At 41.3% G+C, this 9,144-nt stretch overlaps 1 long non-coding RNA gene across 1 annotated transcript; it reads left to right on the top strand.

Moving 5' to 3' along the window:
• LOC126981660 (uncharacterized) lies at positions 1-586 on the top strand. Its single transcript, XR_007734015.1, has 3 exons — positions 1-174; positions 244-312; positions 443-586. It is a non-coding gene; the product is annotated as an uncharacterized LOC126981660 (long non-coding RNA).
• Positions 587-9,144: the final 8,558 nt, after the last annotated feature.

A 9,144-nucleotide genomic window follows, 5' to 3' on the forward strand; every position in this document is an offset into this window, starting at 1 on the left:
TGAGCCTAATGATAGTTTGACAAGGCTTTGGTAGAGGTTGTTGTGTTAGTATTTCCATGGGTAGTTTTATGAGCCTAATGATAGTTTGACAAGGCTTTGGTAGAGGTTGTTGTGTTAGTATTTCCATGGGTAGTTTTATGAGCCTAATGATAGTTTGACAAGGCTTTGGTAGAGGTTGTTGTGTTAGTATTTCCATTGGTAGTTTTATGAGCCTAATGATAGTTTGACAAGGCTTTGGTAGAGGTTGTTGTGTTAGTATTTCCATGGGTAGTTTTATGAGCCTAATGATAGTTTGACAAGGCTTTGGTAGAGGTTGTTGTGTCAGTATTTCCATGGGTAGTTTTATGAGCCTAATGATAGTTTGACAAGGCTTTGGTAGAGGTTGTTGTGTTAGTATTTCCATGGGTGAGCCTAGTGATAGTTTGACAAGGCTTTGGTAGAGGTTGTTGTGTTAGTATTTCCATGGGTAGTTTTATGAGCCTAATGATAGTTTGACAAGGCTTTGGTAGAGGTTGTTGTGTTAGTATTTCCATGGGTAGTTTTATGAGCCTAATGATAGTTTGACAAGGCTTTGGTAGAGGTTGTTTTGTTAGTATTTCCATGGGTAGTGTTATGAGCTTAATGATAGTTTGACAAGGCTATGGTAGAGGTTGTTGTGTTAGTATTTCCATGGGTAGTTTTATGAGCATAGTGTTAGTTTGACAAGGCTTTGGTAGAGGTTGTTGTGTTAGTATTTCCATGGGTAGTTTTATGAGTCTAGTGTTAGTTTGACAAGGCTTTGGTACAGGTTGTTGTGTTAGTATTTCCATGGGTAGTTTTATGAGCATAGTGTTAGTTTGACAAGGCTTTGGTAGAGGTTATTACATTAGTATTTCCATGGGTAGTTTTGAGTCTAGTGATAGTTTGACAAGGCTTTGGTAGAGGTTGTTGTGTTAGTATTTTGATGGGTAGTTGTATGAGACTATATAGTGATAGTTTGATGAGATTTTGGTAGAGGTTGTTGTGTTAGTATTTTATGAGCCTAGTAATGGTCTGACGAGACTTTTGCACCATGAACATGAAACAAAAACAAAACAAAAAAACCCCACTCTTGAGAACCCGACTAACCTCCTTTGTAGCCTGTAGAAATAGTAATTGTGATTGTTGAAAGCGTCTGAGAAACAATGAAGCTGTTTGCAATCACTTATCTGTTCTGAAGAAGTGATAACCTAAAGATAGACGTAGAAGGTGGTTAGGAGAACAAGGACGGCGGGAGGAGAAAGAAGGGAAGACAAAAGAGAGAAAGAAAGATAGGAAAAAAAGGAAACGGGGTCAAATACTGCCTATCTCTCTTCATAATGTATTAAGCAATCTGTTTATTGAGAAGAGATAACCTATATAGGAGTGGATATAGTTAATGAGAGCAAGGGCAGAGAGAGAGAGAGAGAGAGAGAGATTGGTGCTCACTCATAAGAGGAAGAAAAGGAAGAAAAAGAACAAGATAATAGGGAATATAGTGATAAATAAGAATGAGAGGAATAATAGTAAATAAAGAGGAGAAGAACAGGAAATAAATAAAAAGAAACAAAATTAAGAAGAAAAAGAGAGTAACAAAAATAAATGAGAGAGGAGGAAAAAGCGATACAATGAAGAAGAAGAAGAAGAAGAAGAGAAAGATAAAAAAAGAAGAAAAAGAAGAAAAAGAAAAAGATAAAGAAGAAGAAGAAGAAGAAGATGAAGAAGAAGAAGAAGTAAAAAAGAAAGAAAAATAAAAAAATAAAAGGAGGAACAAGGATAACAAGAATGAATAAAAGAGAATAAAAGAAAGTAAACAATAAAAGGCTGAAAATAAACAAAGTAAAAAAAAAAAAAAAAGAAATAAGCACCGCCCTATAGATGTCAATGAACGGGAAAGTATAGATGACACAAAAACCTTCCCAAGCAACCTCTTATAAGTAATCTAAGTGCCCATAAGACCCTCTAGATAAGATATGGTTAGGGCCAGTTAATGGATAGTGATGGGAGGTGATAGGTGGTGATTGGAGGTGATGGGCAGGTGATGGGAGGGGATGGGCAGGTGATGGGTGGTGATTGACAAGTGATGGGAGGTGATGGGCAGGTGATGGGAGGAGATTGGCAGGTGATGGGTGGTGATTGACAGGTGATGGGAGGTGATGGGCAGGTGATGGGAGGGGTTGGGCAGGTGATGGGTGGTGATTGACAATTGATTGGAGGTGATGGGCAGGTAATGGGAGGAGATTGGCAGGTGATGGGTGGTGATTGACAGGTGATGGGAGGGGATGGGCAGGTGATGGGAGGAGATTGGCAGGTGATGGGTGGTGATTGACAGGTGATGGGAGGGGATGGGCAGGTGATGGGAGGAGATTGGCAGGTGATGGGTGGTGATTGACAGGTGATGGGAGGGGATGGGCAGGTGATGGGAGGAGATTGGCAGGTGATGGGTGGTGATTGACAAGTGATGGGAGGGGATGGGCAGGTAATGGGAGGAGATTGGCAGGTGATGGGTGGTGATTGACAGGTGATGGGAGGGGATGGACAGGTGATGGGAGGGTATGGGTGATGATTGACAGGTGATGGGAGGTGAATGACAGGTGATTGACAGGTGATGGGTGGTGATTGACAGGTGATGGGAGGTGATTGGTACAGTATAGTATAGGAGAGAAAACCATGAAAAAGAGGAAGAAAAATAAGAGTAACAAAAAAAAGGAATAAGGGAATGGGAGATAAAATGGGGAAAATAAAAATATGTGGAAGAAAAGGAAGAAAAATAGGAAGGTGATGGGGGGTGATGGGAGGCGTATGGGAGAGTATCAAGACACCTCTCCACCCGAAATTGACCTCTCTTTTAACCTTTTATTATATTTTCTTTTAATGGCGCAGAGCATAGCGGACCTTTTTCTTACTGCCTTCTGTCTTTCTCTCTCTCTCTCTCTCTCTTTCTTTCTTTTTTTCTTTCTTTTCGTTTCTTTCTCTTTCCTCCTTCCTTCCTTTTTCTTTTTCTTTCTTCCTTTCTCTGTCTTTCTTTCTATCTTTCCTTCTTTCTTTTCTCTCTCTCTCTCTCTCTCTCTCTTATCGGAGCTCAGATCACCAATACTCTACCCCATTAGCTTCGCATTTACGCAGACCATTGAAGAGGAGGAGGAATATCTGAGAAGCTTGGATAATTAAGATACTCATAAGGTTAGCACACAGACTTCACGCTTACTCGCATTTTTATTAATATCTCCTTTGATTGCTTAAGGGGAGTGTGCATGCCCGCATCTACGCACACTCGGAACACATGTGTCCTCCCTGACTCATGCTAAATTGCTCCTAAGTTGAAATATGTATCAATATAAACACTTGCGAAGTTGCGATCTGTTTCTTCCTTAACCCTCGCAAAATTACTCCCACCTGATATTAACGTTATCGCTTTCGTCTTCTGCTTGTAAGGTTATCCATCTCTCTCCCTCTATCTACCTTTCTATCTGTCTATCTATGTCTCTATCCATCTTTATTTCCATATCTCCATCTTTCTATTTATCGCCATATTTTCCTTATTTTTTCTTTTTGTTTTTTTCCTTTTCCAATTTTTACATTTTTCTTTCGTTATTTCATTCAGTTATTTCGTTTTATTTTATTCCTTGTCCTTTTACGTTGTTAAATAATATTGATTAAAACACGTCATATATAAAAAAAAAACTTACGGTACATCATTTTTCTCTGCATATAATATCAAGGACCCTTGTTGTGCTTTCCTTCCTACCATTGTATCTTTTTAATTTCATGGTGCTACCTACACGTGTATTAATAGTTGTATAATCACACTCTGTCCTGCCTGGGGGTTGGGGTGGCATGTTCCTCCCTTCTCCCTTGTTTACCTGCAACAATAAACTATCAATCAATCAATCAACACTAATCATCATAAACACTTGGGACCTATTTCTTCCTTAACCCTTGCAAAATTACTCCCACCTGATGTTGCCGTTCACTGGCCTCATCTTCTGCTTGTGTGGTTAAGTAATATTGATTTAAACACGCCATATCAAAAACTCACGGTACATCATTTTTCTCTGCATATAATATCAAGGAAAGTAAACTGAAACACTAATCATCATAAACACTTGGGACCTATTTGTTCCCTGACCCATGCAAAATTACTCCCACCTGATGTTGCCGTTCACTGGCCTTCATCTTCTGCTCGTGTGGTCAGCGCTAGGTAATGTCGATCAAAACGGGTCATATTAAAAACTATACACATAATTTCTCTGATTTTAGTATCAAGGAACATCATCTCAGACCCGCTTAATCATTACAAACACTCGGGATTTATTTTTTAGTTGACTCACGCAAAATTACTCCCACCCGTTCATTGACCTTACTCTCCCTTTTGTGTGATGAAAGTCAATATCGATCTCTATACACGTCTTTTAATAACTCTAGATGTACTATTTCCTTGAGTGCAATGTCAAGGAAAATCAACTAAAACTCGCCTCATTATATACACCCGGGACATATTTCCTCCGTGACTCACGCAAAAATACTCCCACGTGACCTTAACCTTCCATGTGTCTCCTCGCGTGGCCAGTGACAGACAACATCGATCTCTTCTAAACTATATTCCAAACTATTTTACATTACAATTTAGTCTACCCCTCCATACATTAACACTCCAAATCATTGTAAACTATATTTCAAACTATTCTGAACTATTCCAAACTATGTGACCGTAACCGCTGTAACTAATATATCAAGGAACGCTGTAAGTAATATATCAAGGAACGCTGTAACTAATATATCAAGGAAAGGGTCCAAGGAACGGATCAATTTCTTACTTATTAACATATTCACTCAATCTTATATTAAACGCCTACGAGGAAAGGTTAATTAGTAATATGGAGAGAGGTATGAGTGTTGCATCAGCCCTGTGTGTGTGTGTGTGTGTGTGTGTGTGTGTGTGTGTATGTAATTCACCACGGCCTGATCACTTGTTGGACTCGTAATCGCCAGCAGGTACCCTCCCGACATGAGCAAGTGCTCTTTATCGTCGATCTCTGGGTACTGCCAGGACTTCACCCACCACAGTCATTTGGGGAGGCGGTGGCTGAGTCGACAGAGTGACGGCGCCGGGTTCAGGAGGACGCGAGTTCAATCCCCGCCCGGTGCCACCAAGGTAGGATTTTTCAGCCGCCGCCGAGTGGGTTAAAACTACCCACATGCTGTCCAGAAGACCACCTATCAACCCGGACTCTAGATTCTAGGATTAAAGATGAGCTCCGGGAGGGCAGCATGAGCCAATGCAAGATGGCGCCACTATAAACACTCGCCTGCGCCAAAACGGGCTGGGTCGACCGACAGGCCCCACCGGGAAGAAGCCTTGGACCGACCATCAGGCCCCACCGGGAAGAAGCCTACCGGCGCAATAGGCCAAGACGTAAAAAACAACAAAAAAACACAAAAAAAAAACACCCCATCCCCCTTGCTCAAGGGGGGGCAGTAACCACTCCTAGTCAACTGAAAGAATCCGGTCTGAGCGGGCTCGAACCGCCGCCCTGTCAGACCGTGAAGCCTGGCATCGCAGCGCTCTAACCAGTTACGCCACGGAGACGGTGTGTGTGTGTGTGTGTGTGTGCTTCGTGGAATGTATACTATATATTCTTGATGTCATGCCAAGAAATGTTAATATGAAATGTAGGTATGTATGGCGTGTGTCTGATGATGATGATGATACTACTAATAATAATAAAGATAGTCCTCCTCCTCCTCCTCCTCCTCCTCCTACTACTACTACCTATAATAGTAAAAACAATGATTGAATATACTATTACGGTTATTATTATTACTATTATCATTATTCTTTTTCATTATCATCATCACCACAAGATCAATATCCCAACGGAGACACGCCGCCACACACACACACACACACACACACACCAATAAATCAATGAAATAACTGCACTCCCGGAAGAAATGAACCGCGTGTGCTGCCAACATTGACGACTTGAAAAAAAAAAAAAAAAAAAATCTGAGTTAGCTTCAAAAGGCGAGACACCATGGACTTGATTTAATCTTGAAAACAACAACAACAACAACAACAACAACAACAACAACAACAACAACGGTTAGGTAAGAACACACACACACACACACACACACACACACACACACACACACATAGTCACAATCATCTTACCTAACAACATACAATACAACTTTAGGCACTCAAAAAAAAAAAAAAAAAATCATTACTAAATCACTAACTTATAAAATCCTTCCCTATTACATACTCACCCTTAATTGCGAGTATACTAAAAAGACACTTAACACTACCATTACTACCACATAACTAAAGAACTAACTCCTATTCCTCCCTATTTTGTGTATAATCAACCTTCTGGAACTACTAAACAAACCACTAACAACCACACACACGTACACACACTCAGACACACTACCATTCATATTCTTTGCTGTATTACCTCATCTTCTTTCTGAATATACTTAACGAAACACTAACATAACCACCACACACACAAAGACTACTGAGAACACTCCACACACCTACCTGCGTCCACACTTGCACCAAGACTGACCACAAAGACTCAAGACACAGCTGACGGCGGTGGAGCGGGAGAGCGGGCGAGCGAAGTGGCGCACGGGCGGGCGGGAGCAAGGATTATATAATATAAGAATAGCTCACTAGGCATTTGTTTTACCCACAATGCACCGCGGATGACGTCACACATGTACACACATGGTGCTGGGCGAGAAACTGGTTCACCTCATTGTGTTCTCACCGCAGCGTGCTCGGTGAAAATGGTGATTTATGCTGTATATGGGTGTTACAGTGGCTCAACCTATATAATAAGGATAGCTTACTAAGCATTTCAGAGACACGCCAGTCCTCGTCGACAGACCGACTCGGTCGGCTAGATTTCGATCGCCGATAGAATCGGTCTGTCGGCACCCTGCTACGGGCCGCCATGAGGCTAAGCCCGTGCTCCCCCGCGCAGGGAGGCAGCATTTTTACCCTCTTGTCTTCGGACAAGGGCCCGTTCCCCTTACGATACCAGGGCTAAATCTTTAACAACAACATTAGCATTTCTTTTACCCACAATGCACCGCGTATGTAATCTGGTTCACTCTCTCCATAGAAAGTGTATTGGGGGCCATTACTTATTGATCTTGTCACTCATTCAAAGTCAGATTTTGCGCTGTTTTGGTTGCTGTCTGCCATGTATCGGTGCTTGCGTTTCTCAAGTTTCGTTAACGTTCGTTTTCTGCAACTTTTCAGGGTTAAATAATCCTGTCACCAAAATAGCTAACATAGATATATATTAATTGAAGTATTACTGTTGGATCAGGAAAATTATATCATATGGTTAATATAAATAATGTATAAAGGGATCAATGTATATGTAAGAATACACAAAGACTATACCAACTTCTATATTATCTATAACGATATTGATGACAGGATTGGTTACCCCTGTAAGGTTGTAGAGGGTGGGTGTTGGGGAAATTTGAAAGAACGTAAGCGTCGATGTGTGGTGGACAGCAGTGTTTCTCGGTACCTTTTTTCTAACATATTTATCAAATAATTATGTTGCTGTGTACTGTTTGCCAACTCAACAGCTGCCTAATTTGATTGCATATCCTTAGCAATCAAAAAAGCGCAAAATCTGACCATAAATATGAATAAATAAGGGTTTTCTAGTACATAATATACCGTGAGAGCAGGGTGAGAGTGAAATACTTGGGCGGGAGGGAAGAGGGAGATACAGACAGCGCGGCGGGAACACGGACGCATGCGGGGAGGAGAGGATCACGTGAGAGGGGAAGAACACGGCCTCGTAGAATATATAAGTCAGCCAGCCAGTCAGCGGGTCATTGCTCGAACCCCGGCCGGCAGCTCCTCAGATTCAGCGCACTCTTTCACCCCTGTAGCGTTCTCTGTGTTCCCGGCCCCTACCCAGCAACAGCCACGCGCCGACTTCCCAGGGATTGACGTTGCAGGGTCTGGGGTGATTCTCTCTCTCTCTCTCTCTCTCTCTCTCGACACGTGCGGCGCGGCTTGGCAATGTGTTGTGTCACTTCTTGCCAGGGAGGGTCTGCGAAATAGATCGTTTTTTTGTAGCCTTGGTTGGGTTCTTATGTAAGGTTGTATGTTGGCACTGGTCTCTGAGTTAGCTTGTGTGTGTTAGGTTTTGTTACTATGCCTGCTATTACTACTGCTGCCTCTACTACTGCTACTAGGCTACTACTACTGCTGCTATTGCTACTACTACTACTACTACTACTACTACTACTACTAATAAAATGAATATATTAATAACGACGCGGAAAGTTATAATGGAATAAATAGAAAAGAAAGGAGGAAAATTTGAGAACAAGAATAAGAACATAAGAAAAAGAATAAAGAACAAGAAGAACAAGAAGACCAATGACCACAGCACTAACAGTACCTTTTAACTGTCCTATTCTTATCCTCCTGTCCTCTGTTAACGCCAAAGAGGCTATAATTCTTTCCTCTCGTTTACCCTTCTCAAGCAACGGACGGCATTCGACGAGGGAACAGGGAACGTTAAAGACATATTAATCATGGTTTACAATAAGACACCTACATCTCCATCCGAAACTGACCTCTCTTTTCTTTTTTTTCTTTTTTACAACAAAGGAGACAGCTCAAGGGCACAAAAAAGTATACAATAATATAAAAAAAATAAACGATACTCGCTCTTCTCCTGTTTACTTGTGCAGGAGCGGCGATTAGCGGGCTTTTTGATTTTCTTTTGTTTATTGCCGTTGTGCTGTTTTCTTTACTGTAAAAGAAGAAGAGGAAAAAGAAAGAAATAGGTTGTTATTATTGTTAAAAGATTTTGTCCCCCCGCGGAAGCAGCGCTGCCAAATTATCGTACTCAGCCTATTGCATTTTCATAGTTTCTGACCGATAACTATAGCAAAAAAGAACAAAAACTATGAATATTTAAGAGTTTTTACGATGACTTTAATTTCCTATCATTATTTGCGTGGTTGTGACAGTCTTGGAGCCTAAAAATGATAAATGAATTGTTATGAGTACGATAATTTGGCAACGCTGCGTGACGGAAGGACCATGAGCCTTTGTCGGGGTTAAGGCCCATGAAGTGTGTGCCGACAGAT

The sequence above is a fragment of the Eriocheir sinensis genome, chromosome 49 (genome assembly GCF_024679095.1).
Source record: "Eriocheir sinensis breed Jianghai 21 chromosome 49, ASM2467909v1, whole genome shotgun sequence".
Taxonomy (NCBI): domain Eukaryota; kingdom Metazoa; phylum Arthropoda; class Malacostraca; order Decapoda; family Varunidae; genus Eriocheir; species Eriocheir sinensis.